Consider the following 23,168-nt stretch of genomic DNA (forward strand, 5'->3'; position numbering starts at 1 on the left):
TTCCCCAGTTCTTCCTTACTAGTTATAAAAAATATTTTTTTTTTATGGCAAGATATCTTCGCGCATGTGTTTCGCACACTTCGTTCAACTTGTGGTCAACATAATCGACCTACTGAATGTACTATTCGAAACACCCTCCCCCATATTGAGACCCAGATTCATTATTGGATAATATTCGGCCGAATAGACCACGTCCAGCACGCAGTGAAGAAAACATATGTACATAGCAGCCGTAGCTGAGAGTGCACACGACGACTGTGGAGAGCCGATTCGGAGCCGTTCGCAGCAACCCGTACTGACGTATGCAGCCACTTGTCGAGATCTTAAATTGAAAGTGTACAAAATACAGCTTGTGCAAGAACTGAAGCCGCTTGACCTTCCCGAACTAGATCGCTTCGCTCTATGGGCTCTAGAAAAGTTCCAAGAATATCCGACGTTTTCGAGCCAAATTTTATTCAGCGATGAGGTGGGATAATGTGGATTGTGTGTCGATGGATGATGCCGGTGAGACCTAACCGCCGAGTTCTTGTACAGAAACTTCTTCAATTGTGTAACTTCTTGGTTTTCCATACGAAAGCTGGTTGAGATAGTACAATATACGATATTTGGGTTACGGATTTGAAATAATCTTTAAAGTTCTCTTATATCCTGTATCCACTCTCCAGAAATGCTATTGCTTAGTGTGATATTTGCTATTTTTGTTACACAGTGTTATTGTTAATAATAATTTGTAATTAACGACAGTGCGCCGATGCAACCAATGAACCGTTTAATTGAGTAATAACCCATATACATAAATACATATATATTGAGTAAAGGTTTGTATTGTACAACAACACATGGCAACTACAAATTCAATTCCTTGTCTATCGCTGAGTTGAGTTGAGTTCGGGCAAATGGCTCGCTATAATAGAATGCTTAAGCCTTCATTGCAGTGTTAATTCATGCATTCCGTAGATGCCAATCGACAGAGTAGTTATGTGCAAACAACAACAAAATATACTTACTTACATTTACAACAACAAAGCAAACAACAAATCAATGAAATCGCAAAGAAGTTGTTGGAAAGCTAAACAATTAAGAAATTACGAGACTGCTCGGCTCGCTGCGTTATGCCCGTAGACTACACTAACGTACAATGGAATTATTTACATAGTTACATACGAGTATATAAAGTTACTTAGATATATTTACTTATAGCAAAATATTTATGTATCTACAGTTGCGCGGGTAAATGTAACTGACAATTGTGCACCACTCAATTCAAATATACTTAGTAGATACAATAGCTTTTCAAGTAGCCAACGCATTCAATAAATTTAAACGAAAATCTGTACAGTGTTGACTAAAACGTAAGTAGCCTTTGGGGATATTTTTCGGTAATCACCAAATGATGGAAAAGCCTGAGCGATATCTCAAGCGATCCAGGAGAATATCAAAAAGAAGAAATAACGTTAACTTCGGTTGCACCGAAGAGCACTCTTCACAAATAAAGAAGTTTTCATACAAGAACTTGACTTACCCGCTTATGAAGAAGTAAGAACAATCGTTCAAATAAAGAACAACAAAGCTTCGGGTGTCGACGGATTTATATATGTGAATTTTTTTTTTTCAAATCGAAAAAGGTCGGGAGAAACTGCAACGATTCGCCTGCATATGTATGTCTAGTGCCATGCACACCTGTCCGAAGGCGGCACTTGAAGTCAAACGGCGATCAAGTCGCCAAACACACACTGCTCCTAATGACAGCGAAAGGTTTGGCAGAGGTAAGCTAATCTCTTCCAATAGAAGGACGTAAGTGGCGAAATATCACTGGCTCTACTCCCAAGGGGGGGCATCATTACCAAAAGTGTAAATTTCATTAAAAAGTTCAAGGTTACCGCTCTCCAGCTACTGCTTAAGCATAGTACAATAAAATGGTACACCGGCAGTTCGATAACGTCGGAGTGAATTGGCGGAGGAGGCGAAGAATCATGCACCAAACTCTTTTTACTTGTGGGTAGTTTTCCGAGCATATTTCAAGCAAAGGTATTTGCTATAAATCGGTGCATAGAGACTAACCTCCAACGCAACTATTGCAACGAACATATAGTTATACTCAGTATACCCTCCCAAGGGACAAACTCAAGCTACTTGTCGCCTCCTACACTGGCCATTGTAAGCTCAAGACGCACTTATACATATAACAAGGGCCTAGCTTCTTATGCGAATTTCCGGTTCTGCGACATTAGAGCCTGAAGCTTCAGAACACCTGCTAATTGAGCTGTCAATTCGTCAGTTCAACTGAAGCTTACATATTGCGATGATTTTTTTGGTAAAAAAGCTAAAATCTCCCCAGATTCACAGTGGGAAGACTAACCAAACGTTTAACTTTAAAATTTCATTTTTAACAGTTTCTTCGCTGTCTCTCAATAACACGAACTTCGTTCTCTTAGCCACAAACCAAAGCCTTGTAGAAGACTGAAAATAACCACCCGTTAGACCTCCCCTTTCGATTGAATTGACCTCAATCTCTCACCTTTATTTATGCAAAATGGAATATTAGAAAAACAATATCGATTGCAGACCTCGAGTGCAGAACTGGAGGTACTTTCATGTCGCCAAGTATACGTATTTCATTACATCAAATTACCATATTGGAAAATGGAGCCATGTGTATAAGTTCATGCAAGTGAGGAAAGTTCTCTGGGCAACATTTACATGGAAGGGGTCAGAAACGATTATTTTACATATGGCTCAAGCAGCTCACGGCATCCGGTCTTAGACCAGGTATCCTCTGGGTAGCCAAAAAAACATCCGTTTTTAGGCGAAACGTCTCTATTCAGGGTTATCCGCTGGCTTTGGACAAGAAAAAAACAGCCTCGGATGAGGGAATGTCCGATTCCGGTCGTAAGAATAAAGGCTGACATCACCCCCGTTTAAGAAGTGCGATGTATGAGACAAGGACTGGGACGAGTAGATCCCATTCAATATGCGCAAATTCGATGTGGGATTCGTGGTGGGAGAAAGACTCCGTCGCCGAATCCAGACATTCATCCCAGAGGAAGGCAATTGTTCTATCTAAAGCGGCTTCCTGATATTTTATAGCTATAAAAGGAATGGGACGAGTAGATCGTTGTGGCATTTACTACAGTGGCCGTATAAAGTAGCGCAAATTCTATGTGGAATTCGTGGTAGGAGAGAGACTGCCGAGTCCTGGCATTCACACCGATGGAAGAGAAGTGTCCCATCCAAAGCAACATTTTGATATTTTACAGCTGTGGAAGAGCTGGTACCCCAGTGTTTCGAAAAAAGAAAGCACTGACAACATAAAACTTTCTTTAGACGAGCTACGCCCCCAATGGGATTGAAGTGCAGAATTCTCGCGCTTAGCCTCAGAAGAAGTACGCCAAAGCTGCCTAAGTTTTCACCAATACTGTGTGTGTATTGGCGTAAGTTCGCAAGTAGCGAACAATAAGAATATTCGTAGGTACGTAAGCATAGCGGCAGTTGTCCAGCGTAGCGCGCAATGCAACGCGATACAATAACTTTCCATCTCCATTCTTTTGCGCCGCGCACATTCACCGCTTCTTCACTCCTTTCTTGCGGATATGATTTTACTTCTGGATGATCACAATCAACAGAACACAGTCGAGTCGGGGGACAGTTGGCGGGCAGGGAGCTGACAACAACTGCGTTTATTTATGAGCAAAGTTTCTGTAAACAACAAATTGCTGGTGCACATTTTATTTTCTTCGGCTGAACCGTCTTTTTTGTTGTCTTTCTTGTTGCTGCCACTGCCACTGCCATTGCCTTTACAGTTGTTTCTGTCGTCTCAATTGTTATTGTTATTATTGTTGTTGCTGTTGTTGTTGCTATTGCTTTAGTTGCTTCGGCGTTTCTGCTGCTGATTAACGATCATCGATAAAGTACAAAATTGTCATGTTACGAGGGTGAATTTTTACAAATTGCCATTAAAGCAGCGCAAATTATGTTGGCGATAGTGTAAGAAGGTTTTTAAAAAAGCTGGCAGTGAACACAACAAGCGAAATGCAAAGTAACGTGAAGTAAAGGAGCAGAGCCGAGCTGAACTCAACTGAACCGAAATTGGCTGGTTGTGGTTGAAATATATGAAGTGGACAAAAGACAGCGAACGCTGTCGAATGTGGTGAGCTTGTGGATGGTCGCCGAGCGGAAGCAAAGGCAGTAAGGTTGGAAGAAATTTATTTCGGTTATCGTATCTGGATGAAGTTCGAAAGGGTGGCAAGTGGAGTGAGACAGTTGGGTGCGCTGCTGTAATTCTTCTTGCTTTGTTTGCTTTGTGCAAATAACTGTTGATCTTAATCTGCTTTAATTTGGGATCGCTGCAGATCAATCTTTTTGTGGGTACTCAATTGTTGCTGGCAGTCTGTTGTATTGCTGCATGTGTTTTTTTGTGCATTGTTGTGACAAATTGTTGTGGGGAAAATTGGGTCAATTAATAGCAAATTAAATTCAAATCAAAAATATCATCAATCAACGTATTAAGTGAGCCAATTGGAAGGAGACGCTACTCATATAGTTACGCTAGCAGAACCATACATATTTATACATACATACATATGTACATATATCTTTAGTTGAGAATATGTGACGGAGGCACTAAGGAAATTTGCTCGCAATTAAAATTTGCCCCAGAGGATCGGTAGCACGTGGTACACAATATAGTGATATGTATATAGTACATATATACATCCGATATTACAAGTATACCATATGTCAAATGTATTCAAATCTGGTCAATACATCAATTTCCCTTCGCATAATTTTCTGTTTTCTAAGGAGATTTCTGCGAATGATTTCGTGAACAGTTTTTATGGCTCAATTAGTTCGCACCAGGTGAGAATGACTACATCTCTTTCTGTTATCAATTGTAGAAAGAACAAAACTCTCTCTCAAGTACCTTGAGGTAGTCTTGGACAGTAAACTGCTGTGGAAGCACAACGTGTAAGAAAGAGTGTGGAAAGCTGGCAATGCTTTATATGCGTGTAGTCAGATGCGCGGCATAACCTGGGGACTCTTTCCCTCTCTTAAACACTGGTGCTACACAGCTATTTCAAGACCAATTCTGCTCTTCTTGCAGTAGTATAGGTATGGTGTGCAGCCTTACGGGAATCCACATACCGGAAGCCAATAGAAAAGGTTCAGAGACTCGCTGCACTGTATATAACAGAGGCTTTGAGAACAACTTCAACAGCGGCTCCTGAACTAGTACTAAACCTGCCACCTATAGATCTCCTCACTGCGCAGCCAAATCAGCGGGACGACTACTTAAAGCAGTAACCTGGTAACGCATATCGCACAGAAGTGCTTTAGGAAGCAGGGCGGCAGTGGAAAGTGTTGTCAGACGCAAGCAACTTCCCTTCTACTGGGTGCCAGGCCACAAAGGCACCGAGGGCAATGAAATAGACTTATTGGCCAACCAGATTAACCTCACCTAACCTAACTGTAGAATGTTGAGAAAACGGACTAATAATGCGGTAAACAAACATTATCGAAATATTAAATTTTTCTAAAACCACGATTAAGATCTTTATCCTTAATCTTCTTTCGACCTTCTATATTGTTTATAAAAAAAATTGGCTTAAAAGAACTAGCTTAACGTTTTACGTTGGATGCAAACCCATGGCCAGTTACGTTTTCAAATTTAGATATTTATACTTGTATAGCGGGTGTGTTTTAGACGTATGGTTTTAAGGAGGCGATACTTTTTCACATTTGATTTTTTTGACAGCTATTACTTAATTTATACTCAGTTTGCGCGCTACCTCCAATACTCGGTCGACATAATCGCCCAGCAGAGTCGGTAATTCGAGCAACCATAGATCCATTTCGCACTACGTTTGCTCTAGTGAATAATGCGCATCCTCAGAGAAGCCTTATTGAGCGCACCGAAGACGCTACCGATGCTGTGGATCGAAAAAGACCAGAACGAGTCCATCCACTATCGCAACAATTTTAGCTGTGCCGATTCACTTAATGGAGGATTTTGTAGAAGGATCTAGGTTTGTGGGCTTCCAAAATTAAAATCTAAGGGAACCTGTTCAGCGATGAAACTCACTTCTGGTTGACTGGGTACCTTAATAGACAAAATTGTCTAATTTGGAGCGATGCTAATCCACAAGCCATTGTTGAGACACCGTCATGTAATCAAAAAGTCACATTTTGGTGTGCTCCATATTTTTTTCAAAAACAAAGCAAGATTGTTTCAGTCAATGGGGAATGCTTTAGAGGTGGGATTTTTCGTATCTGAATTGGAGAATGTTGATGGGGACGACCTTTGATTCTAAAAAGACGATGTAATATACAACCAACGAAACCAATTTATAGAAGAAAGTTTTTGGTGAACGCATTATCTCGCGTCGTGGGCTTGTGGCGTGACCTTTAAGATCGTGTGATTTAACACCGCTGGACTATTTTTTGAGGAATCATGCGAAGTCGCTTGCCTACGCAGATAAGCACGAAACGATTGATGACTTGGAAGAGAATGTTCGTCGCGGTATTGCTGTACGTTCCCCAATTGCTGAAAAAGGTTGTTGGAAATTGCGACTCTCGGCTGGAATTTATTCGAACCATCCACACAGGTCACTTGCCCGATAATTTTTAAAATATATGCCGAATCCTTCCTTCTTGTTTTGTTTAGAATTATAAAAGTTACATATGAAAACATAAGCTTTATAGGATAAAAAAGATACATATAACTGAAACTTATGGAACTCTGCCTGTGCTACTAATGTTGTCCATATTTTTAAGGAATGAACTTTACTGTGTAAACGCAATTGTTTAAAGTTTAGGTTAGGCCACTCAACGCTGCAAATGATTTTTTGAGCTTATAACGTATCATGGCAATCGATACAAAGGCCTTTGCGATCCACACAAAATCTTGATCTTGCGAGAGGACAGGGTGAATATTCTATACTTTTATTATAGCTTAGTCTTTAAGGTATTTTTATAGATCACAAATATGTGTTAGATTCGGTCATCCAGAAAATGTTGTTTAGGCTTTATCGATGGTTTGGGTTGTCGCATACTTTTCAGCGACCTAGTTTGGGGTTAGTACAGTGGAAATACATAAGTATTTCTATGGTACATTTGCGTGGAAAAGAACTGTCAAGTGCTTTCATTGTGGGTTTAAGAAACTCTGCGTTTAATTTGGCATGTTCTTGCCTTACATTTTTGTTGTCAAAGTTGTCAACAGTGACTTTTTTCTATAGCTTTTTTTGACAGATCACGCATGGGTCGTCTCAAGCTGTCAAGTATTATTTGGCATTTCATCATGGAACGACTTACGGCTGAACAGCGTTCACAAATCGTTCAACTTTATTACCTTAACGCCATCACCCATCTTCAGACCCAGCATTCATTATTGGATAACACCATATTTGAAGGTATAGACCACTTCCAGCACGCAGTGAAGAAAATATAATAGCCGTAGCTGAGAGTGTACACGAAAAGAGTCAATTCGGCGCCATTCGCAGACACTCAGACTGATGTATGTAACGACTTGGCGCATTTTACGTCGAGATCTTAAAATGAAATCATACAAAACACAGATTGTGTAAGTACTGAAGCTACTCGAACTTCTCAAGCGACATTGCTTGAAGAAAATCTCACGTTTTCGAGCCAAATTTTGTTCATCGATGAGCCCCATTTCAGGCTGAAGGGGTATGTAAACAAGCAAAATTGCCGCATCTGGGACGAAAAGCAACCTGAAGAGATTCAAGAGCTGTCATTTCATCCAGAAAAAACAAAAGTTTGGTGTGGTTTTTGGGCCGGTGGAATCATCGGTCCATATTTCCACAACACTACTACATTTTGTCGGTGAGAACGTAACCGTCAATGACGACCATTATCGCGCCATGATAGCCGAGTATTTAATGCCTGAAATTGAAGCTCCTTATTGAGAGAACACTTGGTAAACAGAAAATTTCACGTTTTGGACCGGTCGATTGGTCACCAAGATCGTGTGATAGACTTTCTCCTGTGGGGATATGTAAGGTCTAAAGTCTGTCCGCATAGATCCAGCTTCAATTCAGAACTTGGAGCAAAACATCACGTGTATCATTCGCCAGTCGAAATGCTCAAATGAGTCATCGAAAATTGGACTGAACGGATGGACTATCAGAGACGTAGCCACGGCCAACATTTGAAAGAGATAATATTCAAAAAATAAATGCCAAAGAATGTCTACGCGAATGAAGTCTCTGTATTTTTTTTTTTGTTATTATGTAACCTCGAAATGTATCACCCTTAATATCAAAAATAAACACCAAAATAAAAAGTGTTAAAAAATAATATTTTCTGTGGCGCCATTGGTATTAAAGTTCACAGCTTTCGGGAAACAAACCATTATATTCCATTGTTTTTATTTTTAACTAAAAATGAAGGCACTTGCCGGTGACCAATACTATTGAAAAGAGCTTTTTTATGCAAGACTTACTGGCATCACTTTTTCAATTTGTGTATCTTGGCATATTTCGTTGCTTATGTGGCTTATTACACGCAGCAACTTTTGTCTCGGCAACTCTTGGTTTATAGGCGAGGGGGCGACGAGGAGAGGAGAATCGCGCCGAGTTTCCAGTGTTCAGCAACTCGCTTTGTGTTCTCATTCGTAGCAGTTCGCTGCGACGTTTTTCGGCATTCGTGTTCTTTCTTTCGTAGTACATAGTTGCATTTGAGTATATGTTTTGAAATTAATATTTGGAATATATTTAAAAAATTTAATTTCATCTTTTGGCAAGTAATTTGCAAATATGTATACAGATATACATAATATAATATAAATATTTTAGAAAATGGAGTATGACGAGTATCGAATTAATTAAAGATATTTTGAAATGTACGGAGAAAGCCATACAAATTGATTCAGACGATAGTGAAAAGGGTGATATATGTGAAAGTCTGTCATATAATCTTTGTTTTAATTTTGAATTATAAATAAAATGTATTTCTTAATTGACAGAACTGATTAATATATGTGATAGAGTGGAACAAATATCTATAAGAAAAAAGAAACGACAATGGGTTAAAGTAAAGAGTAGACAATGGGTTAAAGTAAGGTGAAAGAGAATGAAAAAAAACATTAACAGAGTTGCGCAACACAAGTTGCTCGTGTGAAGGTAATGGGCGACAGCAAAAGAGAATCGCCCGAGAATTAGCAACTTTTGTCGCCTCGTGTAATAATACACTATCAAGTCGAAACTATACACTTTACATATCAAAAGCTTGCAAAGTATTTCAAAAAAAAAGTTTCTTATGAGTCACAAGAGCTAATTTTTCCTTTGGGAAAATTTGAAATCAAGATAACACTGATTTTTTATTATACATATTTGTTTGTACAATGGAGGGAGCACTTGAACTTCCGTTTTGATGTCTCCAGCAGCCAATCAGTTGGGCAGACATTAAGCAGGCAGCGAAAAGTGAACGAATAAAAAGTGACCAATTGTCGATGTCGAATATTAGTTGTTTGAAGTTGAAGCTGAAGTCGATGTTGAATCTGCAATGGACCGGAGCCACAGTGGACCGCTGGCCACTTACAATCAAATTCCTTCACAGCTTTTGTGTGAATCAGTGACACGTTGTCAGGCGAACGACTTGGTGTTGTTGTTGTTGCGGCTGCTGTTGAGACCCTTATGTTTGCGGTGCATGGCCCAGTATCCGACAACCATTAGCTAGCGTCAATTCATTTATTTGGAGTGTATGCTCTTCACTCTTTGTCTTCGCTTTTATTTATTCAAGCCATTTAATTTTTTATTTCCATGTTTCTTCATTGTGGACCGAAATACACTTATTGCGCTGTCATTTTTTATTTGTTTGTATTGGTGTTTTTGTTTTTGTTTTTGTTTTTGTTACGCTGGCCGCACAACATTTCTACGAGTGCAATTGATTGTCATTCTACTTTTGGCATAAGAAAACAAGCACAGCAACAACAACAGCAGCAACAGTAAGGGAACAAGAAACGAACAACAATGAAGACAGCTAATAGCAGTAGCAGGCAGCAGTGACAGCCGTGGCAGGCGTACACAAACGTCCTTCTGCAACAAGAGCGCATAGAAATTGCATAAGCAAACATGCCACATGCGCCAGCAGTACCGCGTTCCGCGCGCACCCAGCAACTGGACAGCTTGCACTGGCAGTATGCTCGATCAGCATATGAATTGAACTGGTTTCGGATTACAGCGCCACCAGCTGAAGTTCTGAATGCCTGCCTGCCCGCCTTCAGCCTCCAGCCACCAAACTCTTGGACTTGGCGGTCTGGCGGGCGGGTTAGGTGGCTGTCGGCGGTCGGCTGTTGTGCTCCTCCAGCTCAAGTGGGTCCTCCTGAAGTGTGTGCTCTCAAGTGTAGCTAGCTATCCGTGGGCAATAAAAATTCGTCGAGTGCAGCAACTATAACAACAACAACAGCAGCCGAAGCAGCAGCAGCAGCAGCAAATAACACCGGTGGTACGGAGTGTCGCTGTTGCTTACATAAAAAATAATGTGGAAGCATTGCGAAGCAATGGCAAAAGTTAAAGAAGCAGCAACGAAAGAAATATCTGGAGCTGAGCGTGGCAGACAAAAGCTTTTTCTTTTCACTTGAATTTATTTAAGTTGTGATTTCATTTGGCGCCATCCGCTCTGCGCGGACGCCAGACGAGTAACGTGCTCCGGCAGCGGTACCGATTGGACGATTGGACGTGAGCTCAAAGCGCGGGCAAAGCGGGCAATCGCCATTAGGAGCAGTCGAGCGCAATTGCTTTGAACAAGCTGTTATTTTTGGCGCATTTTCTTTTTTCTATTGTTCGGTTTTATTTGCCGCTTTTTACTCGAGCAAAAATTTTTTTTTAAGACAGACACACCGATTTAACTGTTTGTATTCGCTTTCTTTTGTACACGATAACATTCAAATGTGAGTGACAGACCGGCAGCGCAGTGGATGCTGCGCATTCCATCGTGAACTAGGAAGTTTCTGGTAAACTTTTACAAGCGTTCTTCGGTTTCACTCGAGACAAGTAAAAACTGGCTCTTGATTTTTACCTTTACGCATTTTTCTTACAAATTCTGCCAAAGTGCTGTAAAATCTTGCTGAACTTGTTTGTCCGTTGCTGTTTGGGACACACTGACTTTCACTTCTCGCCCGTTGTTTTTATAATATGGCAAGAACAAAGGTTAAAATTTAATTTAATTTATCCCTACAACTTATAGATATTATGAAAGCATAAATATTTAAATATTCTTGTGAACTTTGATTGTCAAGACCACTGCTTGCCAGGAAAGGAGCAAAGTTTCAAAGTTTTACCAATAGTCATTACTTCTTCTGCGTTTTTTACCACAAACTCCAGGGTTTAATACGTAAGTCGGCATCAGAAGTACATATATATTCCCAAACACAGAAGTAGAATGTTCCCTGGTGTCAAAATTCCAGTTTTGGTGATTGACTAAGGAATTTGGAAGCCAATCTGTCTACCTGCTTATGATTAACTCCAAGATATTCCCAATTCAAGGAAATTTAGTAAGACTTGTATTTTTGTTTTGTTGAAGCGAACGTCTGTACGGCTTTTAGGAAAACGGAAAAGTAGCCATATCGGTCGGAAATTCGACTTTTTGTCGGTCGTGGACACCGCTTATGCGATTATAATAGAATTAACATTAGCGTCCCAGTCGTTTCTTTTCGCATTTATATAGCGAGCCACTTGTTTGAAGACCGACACCCGCTCGCAGGCGCATCTCTGGTGAACAGTAGCTGATATTTAGCGAACGCTTAAATCGAATATTTCGGCTTGGCTCCGCTGAAGCTTCTTCTCTTTTAGCCGTCAGTCCAGGCTCCACATGCTTTTGGGTACCACATCTTACATAATGGTTACTCACGTTTCCAAGGTGCACGGCGAGGACGTAAGAGTATAAATTGGGTATACATTGTGACAAAAAAGCTCCTGGAAATTGTTATTAAATTCCCCAGCTAAATGATATTTCAAAAAAAAATTGTCTGCTAAGTTGGTAGGACTGTCCTTAATTACTATGTCAAATATGCGATCCCATTTTGTTTACAGCAGTCGGTAACCTCAGTAGGGCGTTAAGATTTTGAAAAGGATAAGAATATCGAACAAAAAATTTGTCTCAAATTTTATATTTCTAACCAAATTTCGTGTGCAGAATCATTGCGAATGTGGGAAAAGGCTTACAATGATACAGTTTTATAAAAAAAAAAAATCCACGAGTGATACAAAGCCTTTAAAGACGGTTGAGAGATCGTTGAAGACATGCCTCGTTCTAGGCAACCTTTGATCTCTTATATATTTATATATGACACGAGCAGTACCACGTTTTTTCATTTCGACAAGACAAAATTTCAGCTAAACGAATGAGTTTCTGCGCAACCATTGATGAAAATAAGAACCGCTGGTTATAACAGAGACTATGGAATAGTCGAAACAATGAACATTTCTCGAAGAACCTGTACCGCAATAGGCGAAGAGTGTGGTATCGATTGAAACGTTAGTGGGCACCGTTTTCTGGAGTTCACAAGCTGTGATATACAAGTATATCGGCTTCCTAAAGAGGAGATCTCTGCTGTACCGAATTATTGTATTTATTCAAAGTCGGATTGCAGAAAAATCTACCATATTTCACGAAGAATGAAGTCCTTTTCCAACGTCCAATTCCTCAAGGTTGAATTGTTCGAATAAGGCTCTAAACTGATGCCCTAGTCACCGTATTATATGTATATGTCTGGCCCCGAGTGACATCTTTTTATTTCCAAACTTCACAAAGTTGCTCGCCAGACAGAATTTTTAGTCGTACAAAGTGAGCAAATGAAGAGCTTATCGGAGCTATTGAGACCTTTTGCAGAATTCAAGACTTTGATCAAAAAACCTTGGTAATTAAGAAAGTCACACGGCGCCATGTCTAGTGAATATGGAAACTGAAGCATAGTTACAGTATCGTTTTTGGATTCAAAAAAAAAATTATTTGATCCAAATCTTGTAAGGAACGAAAATCGCAAGCTCTATCCATAGCGGCTGCAGACAAAGTAAGCATGAATACAGCTGGAAATTGTATCGTTCTTAATAGGAATAAAAATTGTTTGACAACTGGCCAAAGCGGGAAATTTTAAGAGGACGTTGACGACGAACTTTTGGTTTTTGCCACACGTTAATGCGCCGTCGCAAGCTGAATTGATTCTTTATGAGTCTTTCGTTAAATTTTCAACCAATATCGTGCCGCAATCACTATATTCGTTTGATTTAACTCCGTGAGACTCCCGACTATTCAGCGAACTCAAACGAACGCTTCAGAGAATGAATTTTGAATCAATTGAGGACATTAAACGTGAGCGCGTATTGAAGACTATTCCAGAAATTGACTATGACAACTGTTTCGAGGTTTCGAAAAATGTTGGCACAAATGTATTGACGTCAAAGGAGATAACTTTGAGGTAGACGACATACATTTTTAAGAATGAATTAAGAATTTTAAAATTGTGGACAAAGTCTTACTCTTTTTGCTCATAGTAGTATGTTCGGATGTATCTCCAGAACTATGTTCTGAACCTATAGAACCATGCGTTTATTGAACTCATGGAGATAGAAATAAAACTTCAAAGTTTTATTCCTTAAAGTTAAATACCATATAATTCACTAACAGCTAGCTGTTTCTGCAATTCGATTAGACTGCATAAAAGCATTCGTTACACAAATTTTACAACCTAATTCTCGCCTTTGTTCGTGATATTTCGCCTACTTTAATCCGCTGCAAATTCCACTCAAATATTATTTCGCGCACATATCAGCTGCTTTCGCACACAAGTGCCGCATTTTACTATTATTATCTGCGAATTTCAAGTCGCGCACAAATTCACGCACACTCAGACACACACACACACTCATATATAGTTGACGCAATATTTCTGGATTTCCCATTCAGTTTTGTGACATTTATGCAGTGGCAACCAAGCCATCAGCTACCATTTCCTCATCAACAGTCATCATCTTACGGCTATGCATGCCCGCTGATGCCGGCAAACTATCGTCTTCAGAACGCGCGCCGTTTTAATGGCAACTCCTTGGTCCTTGCGCTCCTGGCCAACACGCTACGCGTTGCTTGCATGCGCAATTCCCACTTGTGAAATCCAATTTTATGCTCAAATCCGATTAACGCCGTCAACGATCAGCAACAACAACAAACACGCGTACACAATCACAATGGCAACAACAACAAGTATAACAATGCGAGAAATTGTAAAAGTACTCGTATAACAGTAACAACAAAGGCAAGCGTGGCGTGGCATGGCAGGCAAATGCCAAGTGACAAAATTTATGACCGGATGTGAGCGTTCAACGCCATGGCGTGAATGCATTTACCCGCACCAATACACCTCAACACCTCGACACCTCGCTCGCTCGGCACCTTCGCCCCCAACGCAGGGGCCCGCGGCGCGTGGGTGCGATGGCCGTCACAAAGTGGACAACGGAATGCAACACCCGCGCGCCGCAAGTGCAAGCGAGCGCGTGTGTCGGTGTGTGCGTGCGTGTGCACTTGCGTATTTGCTGCTCTGATTCATGTGGCACTTATAATGCAAATGTTGCATTATAACATTGAATGGACACACTTGTGTGTGAAATAATTGGATTTTAGCTAATTTAGATTTTTATTTTACGCTCAGCCAACTGATGACGCAGCACCGGCAACACCAGAAGCACCGGCAACAGCATCAAAATGCAATTTCAAATGGTTAGTAGATTGTTAAGTGCCAAACGCTGAACGTATTGCCACATAGCAACAACAGCAGCAACAAACAGTACAACAACAATAACAACAAACACTCCGACAACAACAACAACGCTATATAATCCAAATAAAATTGCCTTAAATTGAGCAACGAGCGTGTCATCTCCATCGGCCAGTCACCATAACCGCTACGGCTACCACTGTCGCTGCCGCTGCCGTCACAAACGTCGCCGCTGCAGAGTAATTAAACGTCGCACTTACACAATGTGGCCGGTTGGTTGGCTGGCTGGCTGCTTTGTGATGCAACGTGCTGATGAGCCAGTGCTGGGCACATGCGAAATTTGTAATTGTTGTTCGTGCTATCCGAGCAGGTGACCCAACGCCGGCGTGTCCGCTTCGAAGGTGTAAGGTATCTAACTAACTGAGTTCGAGTTTGGTAACATAATTGAGTATGTGTGCGTATGGAATTGAAAGAGTGGATAGAAGGAAAATGTTTATGATTTGGGCCGCATATTTCCTGAAAGGAATGGTGCTTGAAAATCGTCAGGCAAGTGTTCGAGAGATGGGAAGAGAGCTCGACATCTTTCGCGAGTCTGTTCGAATGATTTTGGTGGCAAAGTTGATGAGTTTGCTGGGACAGACACTTCAATCTCAATAACTTTAGAATGAGAACGGGTAGGAACTCCATTGGCCTCTTGTGGTTACTTACTGCACTGTTTGACCTCAGACCAGCAGCTGTGTAGTGGCGAGGTCTTTTGCCCCAAGGTAAATCGTAAGAAATCTAGTGAACCCTTCGTTCTCAGCAAAATACGCCCTTAAATGGTTGTAGGATTTCTAATGGAACACTGTCCGATCGGGTTTTACATACCTATGGACATTCAGGTGAAATACTAAAGATAGAAATAAAATATATAAGCAGATTTTTGATAGGTTCAGGGCGTATTGCCGATAGCTAATCCAACTGCGGGAGTTTTTCAAACAGTCAAAGTGTAATCCCCCGCCAAGCTGAGGGAACAGCCACCTAACCTAACAACCTAACCCGACCAACACAAAAGTATTTCTCTAGCTGCCCGTTTTAGTATACCACTTGATCATGAATTTCTTAAAGAATACAAACTTCAGAAAATACGAAATGGACTAAATCTCTATCCAACTGCTTTTGTATTTGGGCCAAAAGTCATTGCTGTGAGAAAATTAAAATTTTTATGAATCGATCCACTGCGACAACAACAGTGGCCATTAGACTACTTCTCAACAGTGTTTGGCGCTATTTAAGCGTAATCCGTAGGAGTTGTTACGTCGTTTCGTGACCTTCATTATAATATGGATTCACTGCTGAAAATCTTCTATCAATGGACTTCATCCGTCGACCCTACTCTGCAGAAAATAGGAGATTATCCTGTCGAACCAAAATGTTATAGCCACAGTTTTCTGAGATTCACGAGTTTTAATATATATTGACTGCTTGGAGAAGTGCAAAACGACTGCAGGGCTCAGCCATGTCGAATTATTTGGACGATTTGATGGCGATCTTTCACCCATGTATTCGCCAGAGAGAAATTTGAGTTGAATGGGAAGATTATCGCCGCACCGAAATCTATGTACTTTTCGGAATTTAAAAAAATGGGTCAGTTGTATCGTTTCACTTGGAGAGTCTCATGTTGACAGATTAACTTTAGTGGGAAATAAAACGCATTTTTTTCAAAAAAATGTGTCTTTTGTAGACTAAGTTCATATATGGTCATATCTTACTGTGAGCAAGGTAAAAGCAAAGTGAATTTTTCGATTTTTACAATGGTTGATTTTGTTGAGCAAGGAACTTGCATCATTCTTTCTTTAAGGAACGAATGTTCTTGTGCGAACCCGTTAAAAATGTTGCGAAAGACCTTTTTGGTGATCAAACCATGACACAAAAAGGCTTATAAACGAGTTCGCGCTCAGAACGACCATCAACCTCTATCAACAAAGGCCACATCCAAAAAAAAAAAAACAAGGATTTGTTACTTGTTACCATAAGGAACGTTGCTGATAGCACTGGAAAATCATTTTGCTTAACTCAAACCATTTTGAAGAGTGTTTTGTGCCTCAAACACGTCAAGTTTGAATTGTTGCCAAAAGAGCTCAATTTTTTGGACAAAATGTCGCTTAGATGTGTGTGAAACTTTGTTGTCCGACTATCAGGACCACTTCAAAAGTATCAATACTGCATACGAGACTTCGATTTAAGCATATAACCCTGAAACCACCCACAAGTCCAGCGAATATTGTGCAAAAGGCGAAAGCACAACGACTAAGTCGATCAAAAATTAAGATCATGTGGACAGTTTTCTTTCATTATCATGGTATGATTGATCATGTATTCAAAAACCTCGACTCATATCGTTCCGCAAGCACTGTATTCGCCTGATTTGGCAGGACGCCATTTTGACACAATTCATCGGAAAAAGACTATACAGCTTCAGGAGATAACGAGGGTATATAGTCTGATAGGCACTATGGGTTCAAAAAAGGACGCAATATAAAGGATGCATGGTTTTAAATATGTTCAGATGGTTGTTAGGAAGAATGTTAACGAATATGTCCTTAGCACATTTGTTGACTTCAAGAGGGTAGTCAAACCTAAGAGTGTGGAGATCGGAATGGTTCATATCAGCATGCAGGGATCCATCTAAAGTCTATATATTTGGAATCTCTACGCGGGCATTCTCGAGGCATCTGTAAATATTGTGCATATGCGGACGACCTTCTACTTTTGGTTGAAGGTCGATCGCGGTCTAAGAGCGGGCGGGTGTGTTATTGCTCCGGAATGATTGGATTTGCGATGATGATGTGAAGATATCTAGAGAGCAGGAGGCTTCTAGATGATAGGGTCTTATGTAGATGGCAAGACCGTTGGGACAAAAGCCGTAAAGGTCGGGTGCGTTGCGAGTACATGCGGGACGTTAGGTTTGTTGAGTGTAACCCAGACTTCAGATTCTGTCTGAGTCAGGGTTTTCTGCTTACGGGAAAAGGTCCTCTGACTGCGTTTTGTGCGGGTCAAGGTTTGGGTGCATGTTATTGCAAAACGTCTGATGTACTCGGACATTAGGTATCTGAATGGTATTGGGAAGAGCTGAACTGATGGACGTTTAGAAGTTGGAGGGGTGATCTCTGCTTATAGGAATACCGCAAAGTTAGAGTCATGATGGTTTGGTTAAAACTCGAATGCGGGAAGAACTGACACTTTGGCAGTTGAATGTGGAGTTGTATTGCAACCGGGTGCCGGACCCAGAGGACAGCAGATGTTTTAGTTTAACTTACTTTCGAATCACAATAGTATAACGAACCAATTCCTAAACTTTATCTTATTTTGAATGTTTTAACGCTGAGACAGCGCCTGTCTTTTCATAACGACAAAAATTTCGGTTCATTACAATCTTGATAAGAAAAAAAAAATAAATAATAATTAAAAGTATATTAAGAATATCTAGGACAGTGAGCTATTTTCGCACAACCCATTAGCACACAGCCGAGTACTTTTTAAGTATGTTCGTGCATGTGACAAAACATGTGGCCTATTTGGTAGAGTGCCAATGCCAGCTACACTTGGCCGCCGGCGCCAAACGGATGTGCTGCACTGACTCGTGCCGCAGCAGCTGAGATGGCACACTCAAAAGCCGGACATTGGCCATACAAATGCCAGAAACAACAACAATAACAACAGCAACAAGGTGCAAAAGCCAACAGAGCTGGACGCGCCGACACTAGTCAATGTCACGTGGGCAATAATATTTGACATCCGCAAGTGAGTGCAACGCAGCGCCACAACCAAATGCAATGAGCATAAATTTAACACAAACTGACATTTTGCTGCATTTGCGCATGTTGCAAGCGTCTATTTATACACACACACACACTTACTTCTTTTTTATTAATTTTTATTTATTCATTTTGCTTTTTGTGTGCGTTTTGTGAGCCTTTTAATTACTGACAAACAAATAAAAGTAAGAATTAAAAATTGAAATGAAAAAACCGAAGCAAAAACATTTCAAGGCTCACTTCCTCTTGGCGCTTTATGCAAATGCCGGGCAGCAACAACAACAACAACAACATTAAACGTATATGTATTGACGCATATAAAAGCACAGATTTTTTCACACAAAAAATGTGCATTTGTGTTGGTGTAATTTTGTATGGAAATGTTTGAATGTGTGTGTTTGCTTGTTTGTTGCACGCAGCATGCCTGCATTGGCAGTGTAACCGCCCATTTTAAGACACTCCTCTTTGCGCTAACAAAAAATGCTCCTTAAGCGCTTATGCTGGCAGGACGAAGAGCACAGGAGATCGGTCGGTGGGCGAACGGTGCCTGTCATCGTCATCTGCATTTGCATCTTTAAGGACTGCTCACCCTCTCTGCAGCTGCTTTGTGCATGCCACACAGACACATATATTGCATAGGCACACACATACATACATACAATCATATTAAAGCAACTGAAAGCGTGAGATTCTAAGCTTGTATGCGTGTGTGTACGTTGATTTTTGTGTTTTCAAATTTAAAATACCAAAGTTCGCCACCATTTTCTTGCCGCTATTGCCACCGCCACAGCACCATTGCTGTCAATACACTGTTGTTATTATTATTGTTATTGTTGTTGTTGCTGCCACCGCTGCCATTACTCCAATTATGAACATTTTTATGAGCTCATCGCCCGCGCGTCCGCGCTTTTGCCGGCGGCGTTGCCACGTTTTTTCCCGCCAACATCGCTTCATTCGCAATTTCGCGTGTCACACACAATTACTTCAGCCCTGCAAGTGTGTGTGTGATTTCTGATTGTTGATTGTTGTTGTTATTAGAGCAATGAAGTGCCTTTCGCGTAACACACGCTCGCGTTCGGCAGTTTCACTCAGCGTGGGTGTAAACATATGCAAGTATGAGGGTGTGTGTGTGCGTGTGGGGGGCATGCAACGCGTTATGGCACATAGGATTTGTAGATTTAGCTGCAGTGTCGCTGTTCGCTGTTTCACCACGTACACACGCTCGCTGCTCGCCAACGACTTGAACGGCTTCACAACTCCTTCAACGTCTATTGCCATCTTGGGAACAATGGCGCTGCAGTGACAACGCCAATAATGGCCAGGCAGGCAGTCGCGTTGCCCGGCATTCATGCAGTCAACAGTCAGTCAACATAAAATTCGCCATGTTGCGTTGCATTGCGGCATTTGTGTGGCGGATATTGTTGGAATTTCATGTCCGTCATCGCTTACATAGCTGCGGTTGTATGTATGTATGTAGACTCGCATGTGTATGTGTGTGTGTAGGAGGGTACTCCAATAAATATAAATGTGCATTAGTCTGTGTTATTTGTGTTATCCTGTCGGGGAATGAGGTAATTTCTAAGCGAACATCAAGTAGGTATGTTGTTGTTATCGTTAAGAGTATCCATTAGAATTCAACGGCAAGTAAAGTAAATAGCAGCTAAGAAAATTAAGGATTGAAGCGAGTTACTTTAAGAAGTAGTCTTTAAAATGTACTTAAATAAGCGAAAGATGATATGATCAAAGCTGCCTCTGCTGCTAACTGAATCTCAACAGCCGAGGTGGGTTTGTTTGCTGCCGAAACCCATATAAAGGGTTTTTTGAGGCAGTTAGTTGCCAAGAAAAAATAAAACGCATATATGTTATGGCCAAGACCAAACCCACAAGAATCGTCCAGTGGCATAGGGTGGACCATATAAAATTTTTAATTTCGAAGATAGGGCGTAAAAGATTGAGTGTAGCGTTTGCTGTATGGCACGTAGCGCCGTCCTGATGGAACCAAATGTTGTCCAAGTCTTCCTCTTCAATTTGCTTGAAGAAAAATTCGGATAACATTGCGCGATATCGATCACCACGGTAAACGGCGGTTCGACGAAAAATGGGCCGATGATTCCACCAGATCAAAATCCGCACCATACAGTGATTCGTGCTGGGTGCATTGGCTTCTTGACGATTACGTGCGGATTTTCTGTGCCCCAAAAGCGACAATTCTGCTTGTTAACGTTATCATCGAGGTGGAAATGAGCCTCGTCCGAAAAGATGATTTTTCGGCAAAATTGACCATCCTCGGTCAAACGATCTTCTGCCCAATCCGCGAACTGTAGAATAGTGAATAGCGGCCCATTTCGTAAATTTTAGACTTTTTATTGAATACTTTTCGAATAGTGTTTGACGTTTCCAATGTCGAAATATAGATAATTCAAATTTGAAACGTTAGATGGCTCACCCGTTATTAAATCGGATCATGAAGGCCACGTCACGTGCTCACGAACGAGATGATGTGTTCACCAAAAGTTACCTTTCTTAAAATTTGAAATTTCTTGTGAAAATTGAGACCGGTGGTCATCTCCTCCAAGAGCGTTTCGCCGAACATACAACCCTCTTGATGATCGTTCGGCTGTAATTTTTGCACGAGTTGGATTTTGTAAGCCCGCAAATCAAGATCTGTCAGCTATTTAAATCTTAAACTAAGGGGATGGACACGGCTACAATTGTTGCGAGCAATGGCGGATGAACTAATTTGGGTCTTCTTCAATACTCTGTCGGCTTGGACAAGCTGCAATCACAGCAGACATCCGAACGATTTTCAACTCGACTTGCACTCCCTCCTGCTCTCTGAGATCACTTAACCAGCAACTCGATATAAGGGAACTGTGGGACGATATTTCAAACTCCTTACCTACAGCTGCAACTGAAACCATCGGTATTCGGAAAAGGCAAAAGAACAGCTGGTACGATGATGATTATCGTATCGAGGTGGAGAGAAAACAGACTATCTACCCCGCAACATTACAATCGACCACAACACGTGCGGGATGGGATAGATACCGAGAGCTGAAGAGGGAAATGAGACGCCCTGCAGACAAAGTGCGTGAGTACGAAGAGCTTGACAAGCTGGCCGACAGGAGTAATGCTCGAAAATTCTACGAAAAGCTGCGGCGACTAACAGAAGGTTTCAAAATCGAAGCATACTCTTGTAGAACCCGCAGAGGTGATCTAGTGACTGATACCCAAAGTATACTGAAATTATGGAGCGAACACTTCTCCAGCTTGCTGAATGGTAGTGAAAGCATAACACCAGGAGATAGTGAACTCGATTCCGAAATCGATGACGATAGAGCGGACATTCCATTTCCCGACCATGAAGAAGTTCGAATAGCAATTACCTATCTGAAGAACAAGAAAGCGGCAGGGGCCGATGTATTGCCGGCCGAGCTATTTAAACACAGCAGCGAAGAACTGATATGGAGCATGCATCACCTTTTTTGTAGAATATAGTCGGACGAAAGTATGCCCGACTATTGGAATTTAAGTGCTCAATCCACAAAAAGGGAAAGCCCACAATCTGCGCCAACTACCGTCGGATAACCCTCCTCAACATCGCATATAAGGTTCTGTCGAGCGTACTGTGTGAAAGATTAAAGCAGGCTTCAGACCTGCAAAATCCGCAACTAACCAGATATTCACAATGCGCCAAATCTTGGGAAAAAACCGTGAAAAGGGGATCGACACATACCACCTCTTCGTCGATTTCAATGCTGCTTTGGACAGCACGGAAATGTGCTGCGCTTATGCCGCTGTATGTATTTGGTATCCCCGCAAAACTAATACGGCTGGGGAACTGACCTTGAGCAATACCAAAAGCTTCCACAGGATCGGGAAAGACTTCTCAGAGAGAGAGAGAGATCAGGTGGAGAAGGACCTGGCTACACTTGAAATCTCCAATCGTCAAACAGTGAAAAGGAAGAACGCTGGCGCGTTGTGGTAAACTCGGCTATAAGCGTGTATATCGCCAATATAGAAGAAGCAATAGTTCCAAAATTATAGATAAAGTCTCTCTTATTTAAAAAAAAAAACGCCGCCAATTTGTCAATTTTTGGGTTTATGTCATTGAACAGAAAGGCTAAAATCATTATAAAAATAATACATATATTTTAGGCTTTACCGATGATTTATTTCGCTAGCGATTAATGGGCGAGCTGTAATGAGCTTAATGATGGCACGGGCTAAGTTCTTGGGTTAGAAATTCGGCAGCTAGTTTGAAGCAGATATATGGAGGATTAACAGAAAGTGTTAAAAAAGTTAGGATTAAGTCTTGAAGAACTTGGATATGGATAATATTCTGAATATGGATCAAATTTTGGTGTAACTAAATAAATTATTGAACCCTTATGCAATAATAAAATCGTGGAGACACTATGCGCCACCTAGGCACTACGAAAAAATACTTGTATAGTATATAAAAATCGCAGCAAAATGTGAACATTTAAAATTAATTGTCTGTGTTAATCGTAACAAAAAACAATTTCGTTTTTAAAAACAGAATCACAACTCGATGAGATATGAGCAAGCAGTTGCCAGATTCAACGATATTACCACTTTACTTTTTTGTTTATAAACAGACTTTAAAGTCATAAAACAGCACA

Source organism: Bactrocera dorsalis, chromosome 4, assembly GCF_023373825.1.
Source record: "Bactrocera dorsalis isolate Fly_Bdor chromosome 4, ASM2337382v1, whole genome shotgun sequence".
Lineage (NCBI taxonomy): Eukaryota > Metazoa > Arthropoda > Insecta > Diptera > Tephritidae > Bactrocera > Bactrocera dorsalis.